General features: G+C 39.9%; 1 long non-coding RNA gene across 1 annotated transcript in view; it reads right to left on the bottom strand.

Moving 5' to 3' along the window:
- The window catches only part of LOC141956990 (uncharacterized), a 123,069-nt gene that overhangs the window by 54,164 nt on the left and 43,984 nt on the right, over positions 1-24,921 (bottom strand). The window lies entirely within an intron of this gene.

The following is a 24,921-nucleotide window of genomic DNA, read 5'->3' as shown; positions in this document are numbered from 1 at the left end:
GTCTTGGAGAACGAGAGCACCACACTTCAGTTTCATCCTGATCAGCATAAACCAGCATTTTTCTCAGAGACTGTAAAGGATACTGGTGCCAAGGTTGGGAGCAGAAGAATAACATGGAGTTTACAGATATAAAATAACTGGTTTATAACTTGTGAAAAAATTTATCTGAGAAAGTCTGGAACAAGAGCATTAACTAAAAGGAGCAGATAAAAACAATTTTTCTGGCCATAGTCACTCAGCATGAGATAGTGGAAGGAAATGACGGTAAGTCATCTCAACGTCAGATGGAGTAAAATCTGAAGGAGTATTGGATACAGAACCCAAGAAACAAAGGACAGGGTAAGCTACTGATGAATCCCAATGAAGTCACAACCAAAGGGAAGTGATCTTTAATCCTCTTGACTCTGAAATATTACACTTTTCTTGAATTACGTAGTTTTACATTAGCTTTAAAAATGTAATAGACTAAACATTTTCATTTGTTACCATTCCTATTCTAAAAATGAAGAATACGACTATGCAATTTTAATACAAATGAGTCAGTATTGTACCTGTTGTTGTATCTATGTAACTGCATTTGCATAGGCACATATGTACGTGTACACACATAGTATAAGTTGATTCTTTATCTTTACACGCAAACTACATAAGGTTTGTTTCAGACCTGAGAAAGGCCTTGTGCTTCCAAAAGATATTTTCCCCCATTAATTCATCTAATAAAAGATACTTCCTCTCTGATCCTTACAGTTATACACACTACTTATGCTCTAGTAGTATTTACATATATACAACACACACTTATTCCCCTCCTCCTTTTTTTTTGTTTGACCTACATCAATGGACTGAAAATAATTACACACTACCAACTAATACAAATAAATTACCCACATTTATAAAATACATTGAGTAAGGTGTTCTTCTTACTAATACACACAGCTTTCTAAGCTGTACTTTTAAAAATATATATTTCCCTAAAAACAAAAGGGTACTACTTATGTTTCGTACATAAGCAAAGGATAAAACCTTCACATCACAAGTCTTTACAGACCCATAATTTACACTCCGGTATGATAAAACAGCAATAAAATATTTTAGAGATAGCCATAAAACTGTGATCCAAGTACAATCTTTTCAAAAGCTCTGCTTCAGCTCAGCTGTTAGAGTCTGAGCAGGATCGTTTATATTTGATCAATGGCAAAGTTCACATGTGGTCCAAACTTTTCCAAAGTTTGCCCATTTTCTGATGCAGCTCAGGCTCAGCCCTGTGTCTGGGAGGGGCTAGACATTTTGCTGGGAATACTTTCATTTAAAGAGGCTTGCATCATCGAACCTAAAACGCTTTATCTGAAATACATGGAAATTTAGGACAAGGCAAAGGTGGGGCTTTCACTGAACTTTCATGTGGATTTCTGATGAGCTGTGATAGATGGGGATTTTGGTATCCGGTCTTGTAGCAGTGTTTGCGGCAGCTCTCTAGATTTAATTGCTTCCAGAATCTGCACCCCTGGGGTGTTCAAGCAATTTCCCCAACATATCTGAAACATGGTAACCTGTGAAGCCTCAGAGCCTTACCCCTGAACAGATCCAGGGAATCCGAGAGTGAAAACTGGAGACAGACCCCTGGGATCTGACTCCTGCCTTACCGTTGGGGCTGCAAGAGACCACTACCCCCAAGGTCCAGAGGCCACCAGGGCAGCCGGCACCAGCCCCACTGGGGAGGGTGACATCCCAAGCACCTCAACGGGAGGTGCTGTGCCTACCTTGAAGGCTTTGACCAAGTTCCAGCTACTTCTAGGCAGTCTTTGTACAGGAAACACATTTGTTTGGGCTATCTGGTTTTAAGTTTCAGATCCAAATAATAAATTAAAAATGCCACTCCAGCCCGATTCAGACTGAAATAAAACCTTGAAAACATACAAGCAAGATGTCACACACACCAGAAACTTATTTCAACTTGTTTTCTAATAAAACAAAGTAAGAGGAAGAATAAAACACTCCACATTCATAGCATGCTTCACCAATTAGTCACTTACAACAAATTGTGTTTAAAAATTATTTGGGGCTTGAATCTACACTGACTGCAGCCAGCTGCAGTTTTGCACTGTTTCAGTGAGTATATAAGATCAAACATTACAGAAGATGAAGCAGCAAGCTCTAAGTTAATATACTGTTACAGAAAATGCCAAGTTTAGAACGCATAGTAAGGTATTTAGACCCAGTGCACAAGCAACACAGTGACTATGTTTATAAATAACTCACAAGCAGCAAGGGAATAGCTTTGATTCTGCGGTTAACCCACTGAACTGGAGCAAAGACATTCTCCTAACAAATACATGATAAATTGTTTATCAGTAAAGTATTAAAATAAGTCAATATTATACACCAGAAAATAAATGAGGGAGAGTGGCGCACATTGTTACATAAAAAAACAAGGCAAAAACTTGGATTTTGGTTCTCCTAATACTCACGTCTTTGCTTGACCACAGGCAGGAGGCTACAAAATACCACCTTGTACAGTGAGAAGTATAACAGTCAGGAGGCGTATAACAACTCACTCTTATTGCTTCTAGATACAGAGAATAAATTCATTTTACCAAATATTTCACTTTTTTTTTTTTTAAATTTCATTTCCAAAAAACTAGGCTTGTGTAATTTCTTTTATTTATTTTAAGGTTACAAAAGTGTAAACAGTCTGCTAGAATTTCTTTGACTAGGCAAGCATCAGTGATGACCAGGAAACTTTTTAAAAGGCTTTCCTGCACGCTTCACAGTAACATGGCTTGGTTTTGGTTTTCAGTTGTAGGTTATACTCAGCTTGGAAATCAGCAAAGTCAGTATTTCAGGATATTCAAGATTCCTGGAATCCCCGAAGAACCATAACATGTCAGGCCCTGATTAGAGAACGCGCTTACCTGTTTAACCTCAAGCACAAGAACTCGCAACTTTATTATACAAAATTTTAATCAAGCATTTCACTTTGAACATGCATTGAAGTGCTTTGCTGAATCAGGAAGGATCTGGACCTTTTTAAAAAGCAGCATTGTTAATTTACTGCAAAGATGCTACACCCTGCAACAGGGCTCCTAATGAGCCATGCCTGCTGGCAAGCCGCTCTGGTAGCGCACAGCAGCCAGATGGTCGTCTTCAGCAGGGCATGAGGACGGTTACATTACTCATGGGGTAACCTCCCCTACAAATAATGCAGTACAGGTTGCTGCTTGTGCCGCTATGCATACCTGGCCGCTAGTGACAACAAATTATAAAAACCCTCTCAATTTTAAAGTAATCTATAAACTAACACTGAAGTGATTTACTTAAATGATAAGTTTTATGGTGGAAGAATATACAAGGCAATAAAATGTCTTTTACAGCTGGTTAAGCACTGAAACAAAGCTGAAGCATTTGTTAACTGCAGAGGATTTTTGCTGGTGAGGATATTCTAGTGCAGTCAACATTCACATAATAGAGGAGATAAAAAAATTCAGACGTCATGATTGTTTCCTTCATGTTGTTTCATCTTTCAGAAGTGCGTGGAACTGCAGCCATTGCTTGTCTCAGACTCTGCAGAAGCTGATACCAAGGACATGTGGTTTGGGTACAAACTGAACAAAGGAAGGTTTTGAAAAGTGTAGATCTGTTTGAGACCGAGTAAGTAAATAATTGATCAAAGCCACATCCTTAGTGGAAAAGGAATGCTATGATTAGGAAATACATTTCCAAACAGTCGCCTTAGTATCTTCAGCAACCTAACTTTGAAAAACTGAAGAGATTGCACTCGGCCATGATGCAGGCACGTGCAAATCATTTGACTTCAAAGAAGTTAAACCCACTACAGCAGCTCTGACTTTGTCCTAAGTGTTCAATTATCCCTCTTTTGTGCATGTAAATATTGCTGTGCCACAGTACAGATATTATTCTGAGAAGCTCAACTGTCTGCTTAAGAAAAGACTGCTTCATGGTGTCAATAAAGACTTTAACAGTGTTTGTTAAGGGAACATTTGCTATTTCTAGGCTGTGATTGAGCGAGATTCTTCTCATAGACTACTGTATTACAGTGCCTTAAAGTAAAAGAATCTTCAAATTCTGCACCTGATTTAGGTTACTCCAGCTTAAAAATCAAGCTTCTCACACCCTTTTCTTCAAATAAAAAAGTAAAATCAGAGGAATTTAAGCAAACCTCCATATGATTTTATTTTAACTGTAGCAGAATCAACTTAGCATTACTCCTACCCCTTCTTCCAAAAACTCTTTATATAACTACTTAATACAACTTTCTCTGGTCAGATTTTTACTGTTTACTCTCCATGCTCTCTCTCCATACATTGCACTCTGCTTTTGTACAAAATCAAACACCATGGGCCCCCACTTTCAGCTGGAACTTTCATGTAGTGTTGCTTACTTTGGATGGGTAATTGATCTATAATCTCTGGTTACAAATTCTTACACGACTTAGATAAAATGCAAAGGATAGTTTTTTAAAAAACTTTGAGCATGTGTTGGGTGAAAATACCTTTTCAAATTGTTCTGAAAACCATGGGTCAAATTCTGGAGTCACTATTACCAATTGTTAATTTTACTAATTACTAGTCTCTAATTTACCAGTTGATAATTTTTAACATACTTCTGATGGACAAGGGTATCTGTAATCTACAGCTGAAAGGGTTGGTCAGACTTCAGCACAAACTGTACAGTTTTGACATGGTTTTTGTTACCTTAATTTTGACATCTTGAATAAGGCCATTGCTGTTTAGAAAAATTTCTTTTGTGTTTGAAAAATACTTGCAGAAAATTCACAATTAATGGGACACATCGGAAAACTATTGTATTTGACCCTTTTGAGGATGGAGTTACTCTGGGTACATTGGCAGATGTAGCAAGATGTAGGTAAGATGTGACAAGGTGCCACATATCCTCTTAATGTCAGCTTATTCAAAGCTGTAAATCAAGTTTCATGTTCTTCTTGATGATTTTCAGTAGTATTTTACACTGCAGAAGAACAGCGTAGCTTTCTGGTTCTTTGACCATTTTCAGTGTCCTGTAAATGACATCTGAAGGATGGAAAGAGTGTCAGCTCTTCTATCACCACAATATTTGGATTCCTGCTCACACTCTCAAACAAATTTTGAGAGACTGAATTTAAACCAAGCCTGAGCACTTGTGGTTTTCTTAGCCCACAACCAACTTCCCAGACTTTCAGTTTGCAAAAGTCATCGGAACATTAATAATTCTTCTCCCTTGAACCACAGATACTCCTTTCCCGTTTATTTGTCTTCCTGTAAACACATTTTTTTTGCTTCAAAGCAGTTGCATCCTACACATCTAATCAGCATGACCACAGTACGTCAAACTTGCCTTTAATCAAAACTATAGTGTCCAAACTATTCCTATATGCAGCTACCACAAGTATGTACCCACAGGAGCTTCTTTGCCTTTTTATGTTGCAGTGGGGAGACCTGCATTTTTCACACATCCCTTTCCACTTAGCAAATAATTTATCTCTATAAATTTAGCCTTCAAAAATATCCGATGCCCAAGACATTAAAAAAATGGACACAGATGAAGCATGATGGAAGTAGCTCATTCTGACATGACAGTGTTTATATCATGTCCCCATTTAAACATGATCCCCAGGTTTAACACGCTCCCCTTCTTCCTCTGCCCGTGAGGATTCTAATCTGGGGTAACATGCCTGATTCCAGTATGTTTAAAAGCATTTGCTCTTTTTTGTGTGTGTTTGTTTTAGGCTACAGATAAATTATTTCCACCTTGATGCTTTCCCTGTTCTTCTCTAAACTCAGATTCTTTCTTAGAGGTTGTTTTTCCCTCATTGAGACTCCACTGGGTTCTGTGCACAGGGCTGCAGACACCTTGATTTAAACACATAATTACTTGGGGGGTGGAGGGAGTATCACAAAGAGATGATCATAAAGGTACCAGTATTTCAAGTAAGATTGTTTCCTTTTTTTTTTTTTCCCACTACAGTGCACCCTGTAAAACAAGTGTCCCCTTTCTCCCTCACCCAGTCTGTTTCTGTGCTGCTCTCTCTCTTGACATTACCACAAGTCTCATGACTCAAAGACACAGTTCCCAAAGAGAAATGCTCAAGTGAGAATGTCATGACCAGTTGACCACAAATGCTACCATTATTCAGCGTTAGGCTGAATTATCCCTGCCCACCATGGATCACATCATTATGTGAAGGAATGAGCTAAGAATATGGGGAAAGACTGGCAAAAGGCCTCTTTAAGAAGCATGCCAAATTTCACCAATTCATTTTATGAACAAAGTATGTCTATCGAGGCAATCTTTATATATTCCAAGTGCTTTAATGTTAAAAGGAGTCCAGGTGTTTATTTCTGAACTTCACAGCACACATTTCCCTGACTTACATTTTCAAAAGAGGGGACTACATATTATAGCAACAACATCATGAAAAAAGAGATTCAGCTCTGTTTTTTCCATAGCTTCATTCACCACTGCGGTCATTTCTCTTGGCAGTGACATTTTAAAAGCTGAAAGAAAAGACCAGAAACAAGGTTGACTTTCAGATTTTTTTTACCTTTTTATTTTTTTGAAACTTGAATGTTGTCGGCCTCATGTTTCAAGGGAATATTTAATCTTTGTCAGTCCCTTGCTTTTTTCTAGGACCTATACAGGGAACTAAATTTATAATTCAGAAAAAAATATATAGTAACAAAATACTTGAGAAAAACCTCCCTCAAGGGAAGATTTCTTTTAAATTAAACAGTACACTAATCAAAGAAAATGACAGCAACTCATTTTCAGGGCACCCCCACACGAAGACCCAGTTAGCAATCACAAACGTACGTGACGATAAGCCACGCGCAGCTTGAATATGCTGGAGCTGGACCCGGACCCACATGGTATTGCAGCTCAGTGATTTTATGGCAATGACCTCACCCTGCTGCCTGGGATCATGTAGGGGGGGAGGATAACTGTGGTCGGCTTTGGCACACACACACAATTGGGAATCTTGCAGGCCTGTCATCACCTTAGTATTACCATTACTGACACAACTGAGGGCAAATAGAGGGGACACAAATGGGTACAGCAAGGTGCAAAGATGCTGAGATAAAGAAGTTACATGCACTTGGTTTCTCACAGAAGTACAGGATTTGAAATGAAGCTGTCAGGAACCCCAGTTGTGAGCATGACTTGCATACAACTTCAAAATGACCAAGCACAAAGCCTCCTGAAAACGCTAGTTTGCTTTGCCCAAGAACAGCACAAGCAGCACAAGCTTTGCTTCTCCCATTTCTGCCTCCACTGCCTATGTCCTTGACATGTCCCCTGTGGGAAGAGGCATGGAGCAGGGTCGCTGCGGGAAGCACGCAGTGCGGAGGCAGCAGCAGCCTCAGTGCAGCTCCCAGTCAGCTCAGGGCTTCACTGTGCATTGGCGCTCTATTTCCCTTCGGCAAATTGTTAAACAACCGCCTGACTACAGCCAGTTCATCTCAGGGGCCAAGTCTAAGTGTGTTATTGCACATGTATGCAAGGCAGGTTGCAGATTTGGAAGTATTTTTTACATAATAAAAGGTATCTTTAATTTACAGCACTTCGAGATAAAGTGCATATAGTTTCAGATAAGTAACAACTCCCAGAGAAATGGCTTAATGCTTAATACATTTCGACACTATGGCATGCTGCCCACAGGCCCCACAGGTTGCTTGGAAAGCAAAAGGAGGAGAAACAAATGTATAGCAAAGATTTTGCTCATTTGTCCATTTTAATCACACCAGCTAGTGTGGTTTGATTCAGCAATCTCAGGAAAGATAGCAGGAGGTACAGAGAGGAAGTACCACCTTTAAAACTGCTCTGATTTGGTGCATTATTCACGGCTTGTACCATGCTCAGATTTCTAGTCCTTTAGCCATGCTAAACTTTTGCCAGTTAAACACACTCAGCAGTGTCCACAACAAAGAAACCGGTCCTCTTTACAAGCAGCTGTAAATGTGATTTGCCTCCTCCCTCTGAAGGCAGTATTCAGGGGCTGAGGGCTCTCCTAGCTTCACTGCGTCTTCAGCACACACAGAGAATTCTGGGAGGGGGCAGAGGGGAGGATAGGGGGTCTGAAAGCAGTAGCTGCTCTCCCTAACCTGGGCACAGAAGAAATGAACAATTGTGCACACCGTGAAGGCAGGCTGCCTACACAGCACGTCTGGAAATTAATGTTTTAGGGTAGCAAAAGGCCACACTGTTATGAGGCTGTCTAAAGGCCACCCACAGGTCTAACAAATAGGGACTTAGGGAGAGATGGAAGAAGTTGCTTATGCCAAAGGAAAGGAAAAATGTGTTTTAGAGGGAAAAAAATAAACCTCTCCCCTCCCATCCCATTTTCTTTTTGCTCTCCTGTTTTCCTGGAAAGAAAAAGCTTCACATTCGGCAATCCTCCTATGAGATTCCCAGCAGAAAGGGAAGGACAAGTATAGGGGAATTCCATTTACCCCAAAGGTTGGATTTTGTTTTATTCCATTTCTCTTTAGCCCCACCTCCTCCCCCCAGGCTCTCAACTTCTTTTTTTAAATTAAAAAATGTTGCAGGAAAAGCAACAGAAATCATGTCCAGGTTTTATCCCTATGTCAAAGCTCTCCACCCCTGTGCTTCACACGCTGCTCCTTTGGTGCACGCCTCCCTCACCCAGAGCTCCTCCATATCGCCCTACTGAGATCCAGGGTGAGGGAATAAGAAATGACCCAAGCACCTCCCAACTAATATTGCAACGATTATTCATTTCCATTGTTATTCTGAGACCAAAAAAAGCAAAATTACCAAACTACAGCAAAACAGTAATATTTGGGAGTGGGGCAAAATGGTTGATTTTTCACACTTCATTGGCCATTTTCGCTCCCTGTGTGATTTATTTCTTCCTCCCTTCTCCTGCAAGCTGCCATCCCTCTTCTCACTACACCTCCCTCCTAGGAGAGCTTGCAACAGACCCGAGGGCAGCACAGGGCAGATGCCAGCGCGCGACCTCTATACGTCCGTAGCCCTGCGCAATGTGTGAATGAGGTTTGGCGCTGGTTTCCATGGCAATGCAGCCACACAGTAAATGCATGCCTCACATAGGGTTGGTTTTGGGGTTGGGTTTTTTTTCTTTTTTGCAGAGGTACACAAAACAATAGAGCTAAGGTTATGATATACAGCTAAGCTTAAGGCACATAAAGAGTTACCACCGTCATGTAAAGGCAGAATATTTCTCAGTGTTTCCCCAGACTACCTCTTTTCTTTCCCTGCAGCAATCTGTCCTTTCTAAGCAAGCACTGAAGAGCACCACTTTCAACGGCTCATACATATATGTGGGTGTATAGAGCGTAGTTGTACATACGTGCAGACAAGAGAGACCACACCATGCATATATGGTCTAACAGTATTTCCAGTGACCCCTCTTTACCCTCTTATGTCTGAGAGAGTTTCTTAAGGGCTTTCCTCAGAACCACAAAGCCGGAGCCTTAATTCCTGACCTATTTCCAAAGCTCAGCGAAAGCCAGCACAGATGTATGTTCACCACAGAAACATCCTGTGATTTTGCAAAGCAATTTAAAAAAAAAATAAATCTGAACTTGCAAGGCTAAGCACTCTGAGAGCTCCTAGATCAAAAAAGTCATTAGGAAAAAAAATAGGATTTTTTTAAAATATATTTTTCTTTTTAAAAGAAAGTGATTTTTATTAAATGAAAGTGTTTAATGGTTTGAACAAAAAATCTAAGGGTTTCAAACCTCCAGCATGGGTGTAGCATCTGATAGCTAATAATTTCCTAAGCTCATGGAAGGGCAGAAAACTCACATTGCACAGGACATCCCTCAGCTCCACCACCTTCCTGCCTCTCTCCTGCCAAGAGCTAAGCATGCTTCTCAAACAGGCATGAAGGCATGGCTGCTGTCAAAGGGGCTTGAGACTTTCCCTGGAGACAAGCACAGGTTTCTAAATTTAGGACATGCAGTATTTTGTGCAAAAGCTTGCAATTCTGTACACTGTGCAGCAAATTGCCATTCTTCTAGACCCATTTTTGGGCTGGCCATTGTGGACTCCCTCAGGATCAAAGAATTGATACATTTTCTTGAGTCAAAAAAACTTGCCTGTCTTGCCAATACTGGACTGTAAAGAGCCTTCACCAGAACTGATAATCTTAGTCAACCCTGCAGCTAACAAACATACTTTTCAGGGCTTTTCAGTACTTTCATATAACTGTCTTCCACAAATGCCAAACATCAAAGACTAACGTTGCCTGACGAGCCATAATTGACACAATGACAACCAAGTATCTCATATCATTGTATAATCTTTTTTTAAGCAGTGTGGCAACCTTTCCAACTACCATACTTCCTTTAAACATTTCACTTTAAATGCAATGAAATGAACTTTAAAACTGGCAGTTTAATATAATGAAGCATTTGCAAGAGCTGTAATGTCTTTTTCTCATTTTGCTCCTAATCGGCACCCATAATTTGCACTTAATTCAGATTATCAATGTACCACTACTATAAAGGGTAGAAATTGCATGGTAGATGGTAAAAAAAAAGATTAAAAATACTGCTCAAAACCTAGCAGGTATAATATGAATGCACAAAACACAATAACAGTAAACTTTTCACACCTGGGGTGAGAAAGTGGATGGAAATGTATGCAAAGTTTCTAAAAACCTTCCTCTCTTCCTTTGTGGTACTGTATGGAAGAGCGTGGATGGCAAACCCCAAAGAAACATTCCCCTACTTTGGAGGGGGGAGAAGTAAACCACATGCTTTCCATACATGGTGCTCTCCTCCCTTGAATAAACCTTCTGCAGTCAGCCTGTGACTATATTACAGTTTAAATATTTTGCTAACCTTATGCTATATTCTCAGGAAAGCAAAAGCAACACTGAAAAACATCTGTCCCCAAATAAGTTATATGTGAGTATGCTTAAAAGGCATCTTTTAATCTGTTTGTAAAAAGGGGTGCCCTCACTAGGAATGCAGCCCAATTCATCCTAGGTCATCTGGAATGGTTCAGCTCAAAGGTCCCGCTATTTATCCACAGCTAAGAAAGTGCCCAGCTACACTGCCTTTATAATGAAGCTAGCTTACCCCCGCACAAGAGAAAGAAAGAGAATAGCATCAAAAGAAAGTCTTACTGGGATTTTTAAATGAGAAATCATCTGAGCAAGCCACTATCTGAGGAAAGAGGAGGTTTCTTCGGCCAGATTATACTATTTAATTAATTAAGGCACATACCAGAAGCAATCTGAGTGCAAAGACACAACTCAACTGAAAAGAACAGGCTGGTCCAAAGCCCCAGACTCTGGTTGCATCTCAGAAAACATGGGCATCATGAAAGGCTGCATTCATTCTGCTACAGAAAATCTCCTCCCGTTAAACCTTGCATTTCCTCATGATACCCTCAGCCACAGAGCAGAGCAAAGACCAAAGGCTGTTGATAAGAAATCAGCTCCCATCCAGCCCTCCTCTAACTCTGACCCCCAAAGGTGAGTGAATTAGCACTTTGCATGTATGGACAGGCAACACTGGAGCCTATACATCAGAGGAGGGGGGGGGGGGGGGGGGGGGGGGGGGAAATGTGTGTGTGTATATATATATATATATATATATAAAAAACTATCTCCTCCTTTAGCCCCTAATCAAAAAATTGTCAAGCCTTGCTTTTAAAAACTGGGCAATGGGGACATTACGAGGGCAACTACACTGAGCTTTACATTAAGCATATGAATTCTGAGTTGGAGAAAGCAGACTGTGGGTAATGCAGTGTAAAAAGGCAGATAAACAAGATAAACAGATAGGTCACTAAAAAAAACGAGAGATCCCCACCTCTGAATGACTAAATTAAAACAGCAGAAACTGTCATCTTCTAATCTGTCTGTATCATAGTGGCAGCTATCAACAACCAAGCTTGCTTAAAAATTGTGGTGTTTAAAATAATTCTCTCAACTCCTTACTTGCATTGGAGGAAGGTTCAACTATGTAATACACATAGATTGTACCTTCAGTATTCTCCTCCACCAAAAATGGCTAGGGAAACAAAAAAAAAGCAAGCTGCACCACAGTTGATGATATTATAACAGAAACAGCTTAAAATTTTAAAATAAAAACCCCACCCACCAAAAAAACCCCGAACCAACCAACAAAAAAAACCCCAACCAAAACCACAAACACACCACACAACTAAAGACCCCTGCAAATACTGCTGGCAAATAATCTTTTACAAGTTGGCCATCCTGGTATAAGTTTTGGGGGGAAAATTGCCAGTAAGTGGAGTAGTGACTCTCTGATGTCAGTTGTGCCTTTAGACACATATAAGGGCAGAAAAAGGCTTTTATCATAGCTTTATCTACAATTATGCTCAACTATTACAATAACTATATTGACCCAAGAACAATAGGAAGAAATATTCAAAATGTTCAGATAACTTAAAAGTGCAGAGTGCAGAAACAAAACCACACCGCACGCCCAGTGCCCTGGCTCTCCCTGGGCTATCTCAAATTTCTAAAATCCAGCAGCCTGACTGGGGTCCCACCAAATTTGTCTTCATTGGTTACATAGAAGAACAACAATAATTTTCACTTTGTTCTAGTAATGTTTCAGGCAGGGTTACAAACGATGTCACTCCCCTCTACCTTCTTCACCGATATCCCCAAAAAAGAGGGTAAGGAAGTTTAAAACATCACCTAATAAAATAGCTATTTGGAGATCAGGAATGTGTTGACTTTGCTAGAGCTGACTGTGATCTGAGCTCATTCTTTGCATTTCCAGCCCAAGGTACTTGCTGTGGCTGCACAAATCTTGCCCAAATGAGAAGGCATTCCTGGGTTCCTCATTCAAAGGCTCCAATTGCCCCCCGTGAAATGACCCGAGTCTTCCATTAAAAAAATAAAAATCAATGTTTTAGTGTGCTCTTGATGCATGCTGCTAAGGCAGACCCAACAACAGACCCAGAAGGGCACACTGCAAGTCAAATCCTTCGTACATTTTAATTACGGTTTACACAAAATGAAAGACAGGTTAATAAGCTCAGTTCATTAAAAATTAATAAGAGATGGCATTTTTGTAGAGAACATCAGGGGACTTAGCCTTCGGAGGGCTGATCAGAAAAATATATTCCATGCAAAAGTCACCTATAGTCTTCAGCTGGGAAAGAGGAAGGAGCAAAAGGGGCAGGGGATGCAGAGAGGAACAAGGGATTTTATTTAATAAAAACTTTTTAAAGAGAAGTGTTTCTCATTAAGTTGGTCCCTCTATACCAGAGCAGCAGATTCAAAAGGTTTTCTCCCATGTGATGTTATACAAGACCATTGAAGGCACGCAACTCCACAGACACAGGAAGCAGAAGAAAACTATTTTGAGCAGCAAAGCTGGAAAGGCAGACAACGGTTGCCACCTCCAGATAGTGAGAAAGCAAGCTTTCCCCAGGGACCCGTGGCCACCCATATTTAATGCGGATAACTGAGAACACGCTCCGCTCTGGCCAATACAAGACCCACTACTGCAGCTGCTTGCTCAAAGCACTGGGTGGCCCTTTTCTTCAGCCGCCCTGAATGCTTTTAAATGGAAAACATGAACGCAGAGATCTGGGTGGTGTTCTGAGTGCACTGGCCTGAAAAGGAGGGGGAGGTGGGATGTCCCCTGCCAAACACTGAGTCACAGCCCCGTGCCAGGGAATCCCATTCAGAGAAACCTACACCAAGGTGCAGAACTAAGCTGGGCTGCGCATCAAGGAAACACCACCCCAAACCTCCCTGTAACACCACCAAAATTACCCAAGCATAACTGAGCATATGCTTTAGCTAGACCTTTCTTACATCATGTTTTGGTTATCTCATATACGACAGTAGTGTTTTCAGTAAGCAGAGAGCATGAAAAAGGCACAGCATGCCAGGGCTTGCTCTACGCCCTCTTTCTCGCACCATATTCATAGCCCCATGTTCAGGGTTACACCTCGCAGCTCCCCACCTGTCTCTTGGAGGCAGTTGTGGCTCTAATTCCTCGTACTAAACTTACTCCTGAATGTGCAGTGGGCACCATTAATACATGATTTTCAATATGATCAAAAAGGGACTTCCCCCCCTCCCCCCCCAACAGGGTGAAAGGGAAATTATAAAGTTGCATCCAGAATATCATTTCCAAGTTAGATGCCTTCAGTTTAAAAAAAAAAAAACAAAACAAAAAAAACCTACAAGGTTCTAATTTATTAATGAATAGCTGCTGTCTTTGTAATTTTGCCGTACTTATTCCATTACTGTCTGACACTTCCTATTGTCACTGCTTGAATTTTTAAACACTTCCGCATGACTAGTGCTAATCTCCACATTTTGTGGAGGGCTGGTAATAAAAGGAGAGACACTCATGGGTGTATAAGAATGATTATAGCTAACACATGCTCTAAAGCCCACTCTTAACATCTCTCAATTTCTAGCATTTCTACCTTCCTCCTAACTCCTGGCTTCTGAAATGAAAACAAAAATGGAAAGACAGATTCAAGATTCACCCCCACCCCCCACTTTTATTTTGGACTTGAGCTGAATTTACTACCGACCAAGAGAGAGAATGTGAGCCCCCTTCTCAAAGCAAAAGGATTCCCACCACAGGGTGCAAAGATGCAGGACTTGTGTGAAACAAATGCTGGCAAGCAAACAGCAAGCTTCATATCTTGATTTTCTTTCAGAAAATCTTGTAGAACTGGTACAACAAGCTATTGTGAACAGCTGCTTTGAGGATACAACCTCTTAATAAACAATTTCTGATTTACACACAGGACTACATAGACAGTCTTTTATTTGTTTACTCCCAAGGATTTCAACATTTTCACTATGATTGTCTGTAACACAGATTTTCAGCAGGTAAGGACAAAGACCTTACGCATTTGAAAGCACTGTTAAAGAACCTTTTTTAATTCATATTTTCTTAAACTCCTACTATCCACACCTTGAAAGAACAGCCAAACAACTCCTCTGCAGCATTATACATTTCACTGGCACAAAAGCCAAGAGTAATGACTTGTCTAGTGTACACCCATCTTACTACACAGCAGAAACATCTACCACACTACTTTCACACAGAAACATCCTCCCCACAGCCTTTGTTGGGAGCAAGTGGGTATACCCATCCCATGCAGCTCTTACACCAGGGGTGTCGCTGACTTCTAACTGCAACAAACAAATCAAGCTGGGTGACTTCTGTGTAGCTCGAAGCTACGCCACCACGTACCAATTTGCTGCTGGAAACAAAAACGGCCCTGAAAACATTAGGCAAAGGTCTGGCATGAAGAGCTTTGACACTGTTTTCAAAAGTAGGCCACAACACTGTGATTGCTGAAAAGAGTGAGCTGCAACAGCCACTCAGGTCAGTACTGACACTAAATAACACATGTTCAGCCCAGGGTATTTATTTACAAGGTTTGAGATTTTATTGAGATTCTGATTGCTGTTTTAGAGCATGATACAAGTCTTCATAGGGCTCCCATGTTTGCCCAGGAAGTGTCTGCATACCTTCATGCCCCTCCTTTGGGCAGGGGACTCTATCCCACCACTTCTTGGTTTCCCTCGTTGTGCTTCTTCCCTCCCTCCAAGCTGCACAGGACCCCTTCCTCCTCCTGACTGCTGCAACTCTTAGTCCTGCCTCCATGCTGATCTTCCTTCCTAACACTCCTGGGGAGGAAGTCCTTGCCTCCTCATCCCTTTCCATGCCCTCTGTCACCTTCCTGTCATCTCCAGCAGCAGCACTGCTCCCAACCATCATGAATGAGCTCCCTTTCCCTCACTGGGAACAACACTGCCTCTCCACTTGCCCCACAAACAGCTGCATCAGGTCTGTTTCCTCTCCCCAGTTTAGGTCTTAGCTGCTTATTACTGACCTATGTCATGTCACACACACACCACCTTAAAAAATAGCTTAAATGCATAAATATGAGCAGGAAGCAGCAGTGGGGGGAATACAAGAGTCTTCCCTTCTTTTCTTAAAATGCTGTGAAATGTAAAGACCACTGTAAAGATCATAATGGTAAACAGGGACAAATGACCCTGACTGCTGTTTAAAAACATTTATTTTGTGCAAGCAGTAAGTGTTTTTAACCAGCTCATTCCAATAGCAGTTTCTCCATGCTGTAGGTGCGCTGTGGACATCTACCTACAGATAGGATTGGTTTACATCATGCCACTAGCACTTTGGGGCTCTACTCGTGGAAAGGACATGTGGCCAACATTTCCTTGTGTCCCAGCTACCACTGACCTCTATAACTCTGGCACTGTGATTTACAGTAGCTCAACTGTCTCAGTAGCAGCAGTGCCTGCCTCAGTGCTTGACAGAAAGCTGTTGATCCCACACTACTGGTTCCTTAGCTGCAATGCCCCAGCACCCCCAGTTGTTACTATGAACAAAGCATTCGTGCCATTAGAAACCATGTTTCTAGCTGAGTTTGTCACTTCTTCCACTACCAGCCAAAAATGAAGCAGAATCAACACAGTTCGTTGCACTGGGCACCAGCAAGCAGAGTGGGTATGTAGCCAGCTCAACCAGACTCATAACTGGGTAACCATATCATATGGGATGTCTGAGGTCAGTCATTTGTAGCTAACAGTGATCAAATAAAGTTGAAACTTTTATCTCATCAGCCATGGCCACTCACCACAGATTCCTTAATACCCAACATCATTCCCCTGGGAAGCCCTTGACCTCTTTAAGAATTTGTAAGTAGCTATTGCATGTAGAGTGTTTGGTGGAGAAATATCCTTCTTTACTGTGGTTCCCCCATATTCTTGTATTTTGTATTTCTCTCTGTCTTAGCAAATAAAGAGGCTCTGCATTATAGTAGCTCTGCTTTAAACAGAATGAAAAGAGGCAATAGCAAGCATCACTCCTAATCAGTCAAAGACACACCAAGAGAGGTACTTACTGATGTCAGAAAATGCTGACAGACCTGCATGGCACACTTGCTTCAAAGAGAACGGCTAATGCAGCTGGCTAAAACACTTTGCTTAGTTGTTTGCATAATAATTTAAGAGAAATCCTGAGGTGAAAACAGTTCATAAGAAGTAAAGAGGATAGGTTTTCTACAGCTTCCACAACTCCCCCCACCCCAAATGCAAACTCATGGTCCATCTATTTGGCATCTACTCTTACTTCCAAAAAGAGTAAGTGGCATTTCTAATGTTACTCCTGTAACTAAAAGTGCTGCATATAAGCCAGATCTGTCCAATTTTAATGCAACTGGCATATACGCTGGCAATTTAACAGCAACCCTAAAGCTATGTCTAGCTTGCATACGCACACCTATTTACATGAATTGTTACAAAAAGAAATTCAAACCATCGTGAGAGCTGATTGTTCTCGTGATTTCCCTTCAACATTAATGAAAAGCCTGCAAGCAAACAATGTTCTCCTCACCTTGAAATGACAAGGAAAGTGAATATGCAGGCCAGGCTTTGAAGGCTACACACAGCTTTTAAGGTTCAATCTGGACCTCCTAAACAAAGTTTTCTAAACTCACAAGCCCTCAGATCTCATCTACTGAGCTCTTTCAAATACATGACAAAGTCTAAAACGTACTACTCTTCTGACTACAAAGAAATAAATACACCCAATCCTCCAGGCAATGCTTTGAAAATTATTCCTTTGTGCCTTTATATTTAAATAATGACATTTGTCAAAAACTTATAATGATTGCATTTAAGAACTTTTGATTTGCTTTAGGTAACTAGATCCCACTGCTGGTGATATCTGTACTCTTCCCTATGAATCCATCAATAAATTGTCAGAATGGACAGAAAACCCTGAAAGTCATGAGGCAACATGATCTACCTGTCCAGAGGTGAAATGAGAGACCTTCTCATCATGCCCCTTGTGCAGGTCCAGGTACCAATGTGAATCAGTTTTCTGAATGCAGGGATTGATCATAAAACTGCTTGCACTGGCACAATGACACAGTATAACATAAAACATTAACTGCTTATTTTCTAACCCCCTCTATTTCCCTGAGAAGAGGAATAAAAGAATAAAAGTTTTTCCAGAGAAGATATCTAATTGCCTACTGCAGTCTCAGATCAAGCAGGTATTTGCATGCTTTAATTTATGTCTACAAAGTTACTTCTGGGCACAAAATAAGAGCTAGACCAAAGCCAGCTTAACCAGTTTTTGACAGTCAAGTATATACCAACTAACCTTACTGTCTATTTTGCATCTGAAATTTAGTGTTGGCTCCCGATTTAAAAAAAAAACAAAACAAAACAAAACAAAACGGTGCAGTCGTGACAGAACTGAGACTTTATCAGGTTAAACATAATTTGAAACATATCTGTTCATTCAATTCATGCAACATACTAGAATGCCAGGTTCATTATGCTATCTACCACAATAAGAACACATGCACAAGGTAGAGGAGCGTGTGAATTCACAGGCCAGCAGGTACTCCTGGGAATTTCCCAGAAATGCACTTCTGGTGCATGGGAACTACCTCACACTACTTCACATTAGCATAGGTCAAAAGCATGTACTGAGGCAGCAACCGACACTATGAATTTACAATTAACTCACTCCACAGTAATTTGTTTGTATACCCACAGCCACAGTTATGGGTACCAGAGCTGGGCTGGCTCCTTACCTTCTGTTATTTTAACATTCATGTCCTTCCACCTGTTCATATTTGTCTTATGGGGTGGAAACGTATTTCACAGCTGTAGGGAAACTTTGTCACATTTGCCTTATATTTTGACAGTGCCAACAACACAGAATAATCCTACATAACAAATACCACTGTTGCACTAACTGCACAGAGGTCTGCCAGCATCCTTACCCTCATGCAAGGCTACACTGAGAAACAGTAAAAGCACACCACCCTTCCTTGATTAAAGCCAACAATAAACCTGTAATATTGACAAATGGGATTGTTATACAAACTCTGTGAAGTGACATTTATATACCTCTCAGCAAGTTTGAGTATCTGTAGTTCTCAAACTGTTTTAAGTGTAACACTTTCCTGAACTCAAAGATTAATATCTATTCTACATTTCTTCATTTGATTTGACTTTTTGAAATATCATAGGATTGCCTATTAGTCCATATATAAGCTACAGAAACATTATTTGTACCCCAAATGACAGTGCAGCCTACAACATACCGTATTTTATCAGAACTTTTATATTTAATTTTTGCCCTTTATTCCTTCACCTTTTCCATAATCCCTGTTTACTTTCTACTTGGTCTTCACTTTCTACTCTTTTTTTTTTCCCCCCTCCCACGGTATTTCTGTTCTTTTTTCATAAAACCGTGGTCTGTTTCCATCTCCCACATCTGTATTAGTGTGTCTTTCACTGAGCAGGGCTGAGCAGTCAAGACAGAGTTAAGATTTAGAGGTAACATTGTCCAAATGGGTTTCATAATTTTTCTATCACTAATAGCACCATTGTATAGAATGCACACACAAAAACAATTAGGGAATTTTGTTGGAGGGGAAAAAAAAGTTGGTTTCCTCTGTGTAGAGGACATCCTTATGCTAGACTATGCTATTAAGTGAATATTGAGATGTTAAACATAGTGCAATTTCAAAGAGATTTCCTAAAACTAGCTATTCTTAATCATGTGTGTCACCCTTTTTTAGCTGTATAATAGTTAACATTTTCCCTCCTTCATTTACTAGAAAAGGTAAGGCATTACATCACCTAATACCAGTTTGCACTTGTATGCAATTTAAGATGCAAGTTTATATTTCAATTTCCTGATTTGTTGCCAGCAGTATTTCTTCCTTGGGCTGTTAAAGCAAGATGCTGGATCTTGAGGGTCTTCCATGTGAAATACCATTATTTATAAAAATGCTTAATCCTTTTAACAAATCAAGGGGTTGTAGCAAGCACAGATCTAAAACCACAAAACTAGAGTCTGTCAAAGGGTGGCCTGCTGCATGAACAGCAGCCTAAACTGTTCAATAACTGTGTCTGGATTCCCAGACTCCTCTGCATCAAAAATATAAAGAAATGTGAAAATGTTGACTTCATCTGCAAATTTGGATACCAAAATATTTTAATTGGGTGCTCAAATATGGAGTAAGATGGTTGCTGGCAGAGAAGCTTTTTAGAATTTGTTTGGAAGTTTTATATTCTCTTAGTAATTTTGGGGAAATGCCTGGGAAAATAATGATTTTTAAAGAAGACTGTGCTCTTGCAGATGCCAAATGTATTTCTTGGAACCACAAAGAACCATCTGGTCAACTGGGTTTCATGTTGCCATGATGTGCTGTGATATTATTTAACTGCTTAGCTTGATGCATCAGAAGGATACAGATCTGAGGTAGATCTAAATGTGCCCCATATATACATATTTCTGATGTCCAACTAACTATGTGATGCTTTGGGTTGAAAGCTTAAGGATTAATTTCACAAAGAGTGAAACCAAGGCAAAATTATCTCAGCCCAACTACTTCTGAAGCAACAAAGCTAGATTTGGAATTGATCTTCAGATTTTTTTTTTCCCACTCAAAAAAAGAATTAAAACCCCTTAATGAAACTTTGTTCAAATGCATCTGCCTACTTGTACTGAAATTCCTCCATCTCTCTCTTCTACACACAAAGCTCATGGAATTCCCTCTTCTCAAAACACAAGTTTAACATTAGCTATCAAACAGCTATCAAATTGCTCCTAGAAATAAGTTTTTTTACAGTAAAAACAGTCATCCACTGGCACAACCTCCCCAGGGATATAGTAGAGTCCCCATTGCTGGAGTTTTTCTAGATGCAAGTGGACAGGGTGCTAGGTAATTTCATCTAGGCTCCCTTTCCCATGAAAGGTTGGACCAGATCTTTCAAGGCCCCTTCCAACCTGGGCTGTTCTATAGTTCTATGATTCTGTATGAGGACGGTACAAACAGAAGATCTTAATCTCAGAACAGATCTAAATCAGAAAAAAGTAAATAAAATTGTCAGTAAATGAGATTTGCTTCAGAAGAAGGAAGGCTGTTGCGCTTGCCTAAATAGAACTCTATTCCATACATATACATTTGAGCAACTGTCTTTTAGTAGTTTGAAATTGCTTTTAGTGGGATTCATTCTTAAGTATTTAGACCATTTGTTTTAGGACTATTTTAACCTCAGTTAAAATTTTTTATACCAGTCTTTCTTCACTGACTTAAAATCCTAAGTTTGGACTTCAGAAATAACAGCTACATCTAATACCTAAAGTGGCCAGTAAGAGCACCCTTCACAATGTTTTGTGGTTTAGAAATCACCAGAAAACAGAGGAACAGTATCCAAGTAGAGAGACTTGAAAACATACTTCAGAGAACTATTTTTCAGACACACAAGGGTTTTTTCCACAATATTTACTATGGAGCGATAGGCAAAAGAGGATTAAATATTTGAAGAATAACATGGTTTTAAGCTGCAAGAATTAAATCACCTATAATATATATACCTCCAAGGAAAATTCTACTATAAAAGATAGTAATTGCTGATTACTGCTGCTGTGCTATTTCTAAATGTTCCTTTCCCAAAGGGTAAGCATAAAAAATAGTTCAAGATGGTGGCTGGCAGTGATTTGAAGCTAACTTTGTACTTCGATCTCCTTTTCCTCTAATCACCTCGTTTTCACCCAAAGACAAATTTTCCTGGAAGAAAATCAGTTCTTGCCTAGAAAACATATTGTAAAACTCTTTAAAAAGGGTATGTCAGTCCATGACCATGAGCCAAATCAGAAGGAGAAAGAACAGAAAGCATCTCACAATCCCAACTAATGTCAATGTGCTCCTGAACCTATGCCAAGGTTATGACACATGTCAGAAAACATACGTAAAGTTCTTTTGATATTTAAAAAAATAGTTTGTGTCAAACACGCTGAAAACAACAGTTATTTTCTTTCTCCCATGCTACTACTTGTCTACATCATTGTCACATCATTGTGTCATTTTGATATATGAGAAGTATAATAAGTTTAAACGAAGAGTTCTGTTTCTTGCAGACAAGATAATGATTTTCTTAGAAAGAATTTATTCCAGCAAAGAAGCTAGGATGTTGATTTCAGTGCTACAAATCCTCATCTGCCTCTTTCACTCTGCCCCACTTGAGGAGAGAGGAGCATGTGGGAAAGAGAAAAAGTTTGTCTTTGAACAACTCGGTGAGGGTGGGGACAAAACTACCAAGATAAATGTGAAATAAAGTAGAAACAAAGAACATGGAATTTAGAAGTTATTACTCAAATAAGTAGAGGGAAACATTAAGAGGTCAGCAGCTAAAACCAACTGACATACTAATTAACGTCAGAGTTATGGTTACCAGGGCAACCACAGCTCCCCTAACTTTTGTTCTTTTAATGTATTTATTTTTGCACTGAAAATTCTTCCTAGATCGAAAACTTAAACATCTCTATAGGTACAGATAGAGCACCTTGGAGCACAGAAGGCTTCTCTGGGAATCCCCTACGTTCAGCATGCATTTGTCAGACTCACTACACACACTTCTACCTCCTCATGGGTTTACAATGTTAAAATGTTTTAAAGCTAGAACTCTGTATCTTTCTTTCTAACATTCGCTGCATGCTTGCTCTCTCAAGAATTGTCCCGTTTCAGGACCCAAACATCTGAATGGCACGTACTTCCACCCATACAGTCACCCTTGAAATCAATGAGCAATGCAATGCTTTCTCCCTGTGGAGGTTAGGCAAACCACACGAGTTTGTTCAGACCAAGCCTGGGAACAGAAACCAGGTCTTTTGCATGACTGCACGATGCATTACTGAAAGGTTATTGTGCTGACCTTTGGTCTTGGGTCTTGGTCACAAAACATTACTGATAATCCTCATTTTGATTAATATTTTTTGTTTAGGTTTTACTTTTAAGTTTGGCTTATTTAAATAATTCCAGGTACTCATGCTATTGTACCCACCAGTGCCTATGTGTACTTCCTTGGTGAGGCAGAGTTCTTGCACTAAATCTCAGAGGAGAAACAATCTTTAGAGTTATCTTAGGCCGAAAAATGAATTAACTAGACAAGCACGGCAACTGCTTTGCTCCTTGACTAATTTACAAAATAACCTGCAGAAATGCAGAAAAGTATGTTACAGCTAGAATCAACAAAACATGTCAGGGGGATGGGTAGAAGGGGGACAGAGAAAAAGGGCTAGCATGTGCATAGTGGTTTCTTTCACTTGAGGAATGCTCAAGTGGAATGAAGTTATGCTAATTGTAAGGCTATGAAATATGTACTGCCCAGCTAGAAGCAGAAATCAGAGCATTGCTGTTACTGATTTGAGTGCAAAGAAAAAAACAAACTAGGCTTGATTCTGAAAATTTCTTGAGAATTTCACATCATGCAATCACACAAAGAACTAATACTTGCTAAAACTGGTAGTCTTAAAATTTTGTCATTTTAATAAATTACCCCAATAGTATCTTAGGACTCTACTGATAATTACAGAAACATTTCAGACTTTATCCAAAGGCCATTTTGGGGAAATATTAAGATTTTTTTTCTATTGCCCTTTTGTGGAGTCATACTATAGCCAGGATGATGATCTGAATATCGTCACAAGTTCACATTCAGACAAACAAATCTGAACTAAAGATTTTGTACAAACAAACATATTAATTAAAAATACTTCTTTCAAAAAGGTAAAAAATATTGACAGCTTTCCTACAGCATCAGAAACACACTTGCACCAATACTTTCGAAGAACTGCATAATGGCTCACAATGCAACTGCCAGCTACCATCATAAACATGAGCTCAGTCATAAAGGTATAACCTCAACTTACATGCTACGTATATTGTTTCTTTAAGTTAGCTGACACTAAAGACAGATTTCAGGGCTGAGGAAACTAATCTGGCTTTAAAGAGTTCCAACGTTGCACCAGAAGCTGTTTTGATTCTTACCACTGGGATACTAGATAAATTCTAATCTCACCATCAATTATGAAAGATTCTTATGACAACCTTGGTTTTACAAAATTGGGTTATCTTCCAGCCTGTGGACATTTTCCTATTGCATTCTCGGTTAATCTACGTGTATAGCTCACTTCTGTCAGAATGACAAAAGACAATTGATTTTGTTTCATGGTGTATTCTTATCAATGCTCTCCTCTGTTCTCAGACAGTCTTTGACTGATAGGGTGTTAGAGGAAAGGTCCATTAATTGATTTGTAAATAATTACAGCTAAGACTTCACTTTTGACTAGCTATCAATAAAGGCCTATCCTTTTTTCACTGGTGAATGCTTTCAAATCAGCCTCACTGTCCAACTTTCTGCCAAAAAATTCATTAAAATCATTAGGTACTTTTAGAGTAGCACCCACTGGTGATGGCAGAGGTAAGACTGTGTCAGCATTTCTCTTACACCACTTGTGAGGATGGATTAGAGAGAAGCAAAATAAATAAACAACGTGCCTGGGGGGAAAAAAAAAAAAAAGAAAAAAAAAAAAAGGCAAATCAATAATTTCTTAAAGTGGGAATTAATTTTCAGACCTGGTGTAATTTCATCAGTTGTACAGATTAAAAAAGCACAGGCAGTACTTGGTATGTGTGCTCCTACACATGCAAAGCCTATGTGTTCATTACCTGTGTGCATACATGTATACAGGTAGTTTGTCCACTCATGTTCCCAGCAGTTTTTGAACCTGACTAAATTCAGACACATTTGACAGAGGATTAAGAGTCTCAAAGCTACTAAATTCCTACAGATTTTGTGAAAATCTGCAGCTGGGTACATGCAAGAGACCCCTATTTAGTGCCCTGATGGAGCAGAAGGCTGCAGAATATGCTCCGCAGCAATAGACACTTAAGAATTACACCCATATGGGGAAAATGAGATAGCCAAGGAGGTTAGAAGGCAGACACTCACACTCTGTTTTTCAGGTCCCCAAGTGAGGGGAAAAAGTAGGAGTCAGACTCAATCGGCACCTATCCTTGGAAACCCAGGTTTCATTGGTTTAAATGGTTCTG

Source organism: Athene noctua, chromosome 2, assembly GCF_965140245.1.
Source record: "Athene noctua chromosome 2, bAthNoc1.hap1.1, whole genome shotgun sequence".
In the NCBI taxonomy this organism is placed as follows: domain Eukaryota; kingdom Metazoa; phylum Chordata; class Aves; order Strigiformes; family Strigidae; genus Athene; species Athene noctua.
The sequence above is the reverse complement of the archived record's forward strand: the minus strand, read 5'-3'. Positions and strand labels throughout refer to the sequence as shown.